The following is a 1631-nucleotide window of genomic DNA, read 5'->3' as shown; positions in this document are numbered from 1 at the left end:
CCTGAAAGGGTGGTAGAGGCAGAAACCCTCACCACATTTAAAAGGTACTTGGATGTGCACTTGAAGTGCCGTAAGCTACAGGGCTACGCACCGAGAGCTGGAAAGTGGGATCAGGCTGGGATCATATCATCATCATAGGCAGTCCCTCGGAATCGAGGAAGACTTGCTCCCACTCTTAACATGCGTCCTTAGGTGACTGAACAGTCCAATAGGGGAACCACAGTCCCTGTCACAGGTGGGACAGATAGACGTTGAGGGAAGGGGAGGGTGGGACTGGTTTGCCGCACGCTCCTTCAGCTGCCTGCGCTTGGTTTCTGCACGCTCCCGGCGACGAGACTCGAGGTGCTCAGCGCCCTCCCGGATGCACTTCCTCCACTCCGGGTGGACTGGTCTTTGGCCAGGGACTCCCAGGTGTCAGTGGGGATGTTACACTTTATCAGGGAGGCTTTGAGAGTGTTCCCTCTGCCCACCTTTGGCTCGCTTGCCGTGAAGGAGTTCCAAGTAGAGCGCTTGCTTTGGGGAGTCACGTGTCTGGGACATGCGGACTATGTGGCCCTGCCCAGCAGATAGCTCTTGGTCGTCTGGTGCGGACACGATGGGCCGAAATGGTCTCCTTCCCTGCTGTAAGTTTCTATGAGTCGATGATATATCGGTGTCTCTGAGACTGGATGTGGAAAAGGTGGGATACAGACTGGGGGTGGGAAGTGAAAGTGCTGTGGGGAGATTATAAAGTGCGGAGTGAGTGGTTCCTGTTGATGGTGTCGGCCTGTCGTCGATTGACGGTCAATTCAGTAACGGAAGCCAAAATTGAGTAGGCCCCAGTGAGATTTGAACCCACGACCCCTGGTTTACAAGACCAGTGCTCTAACCCCTGAGCTATGGAGCCACCTGTAACATCCTGTTTCCATCTTACTATTGTTAACAAGTAGGTGGGGCCCGAATAATCATTCTCGGTGATTCATCCCTGAACATTGACAGAATCTTACAGCACACAAGGAGGGCCATTCGGCCCATCGTGTCTGTGTCGGCTCTGTGAGAGAGATTAGTGCTTGGAAGTTGTAAAAGGAAGGAGAGAGGGGAATGAGTGGGAGAGGGAATGGGAGAGAGAGGTGGAAGGAGTCAGCCAGAGGGGAATGGGAGAGAGCGTAATGGGAGAGAGCGAGTGGGGGAGGGGAGAGAGATTGGAAGTCGAGAGAGGGAGGAGGCAGGGGAGAGAGAAAGGAAGGGAAGAGAGAGGGAGCAGGGGAGAATCTGAAAAGAAAGGCAAAAGAGGGAGAGAGAGGAGAGAGGGGAGGGAGCGGAAGGGGAGAGAGAGGGAAAGGGGAGAGAGAGGGAAAGGGGAGAGAGATGGAGAAAGTGAGATTGCAGGAAAAAAAAATGCAGAACAGGTCATGACCTGGAAAGCAGAGAGAGATTGGGAAAGTGAGAGAGAGTGTCAGCAAGACAGAGGCCTGTTGTTTGAGGGTCAGTCTCAGAGTTGTTCATATTTATAATTAAAGCCCTTGTTAATTGACGGTGAATTTAAATACTGAGCTAATTTTGAGTGGGCCCCAGTGAGATTTGAACCCATGACCCCTTGTTTACTAGACCAGTGCTCTAACCCCTGAGCTATGGAACCACTTGCCCTGGGC

The 1631-nt window shown here is 52.7% G+C and overlaps 1 non-coding gene across 1 annotated transcript; it reads right to left on the bottom strand.

The window, feature by feature from the left end:
- Window positions 1-813: 813 nt before the first annotated feature.
- Window positions 814-886, bottom strand: trnat-ugu (transfer RNA threonine (anticodon UGU)). Its single transcript has one exon. It is a non-coding gene; the product is annotated as a tRNA-Thr (tRNA).
- Between the last annotated feature and the right edge of the window lie 745 nt (window positions 887-1631).

This window comes from Pristiophorus japonicus, unplaced genomic scaffold (genome assembly GCF_044704955.1).
Source record: "Pristiophorus japonicus isolate sPriJap1 unplaced genomic scaffold, sPriJap1.hap1 HAP1_SCAFFOLD_1501, whole genome shotgun sequence".
Classification (NCBI taxonomy): Eukaryota; Metazoa; Chordata; class Chondrichthyes; family Pristiophoridae; genus Pristiophorus; species Pristiophorus japonicus.
This window is presented reverse-complemented; position numbering and strand designations above follow the sequence as displayed.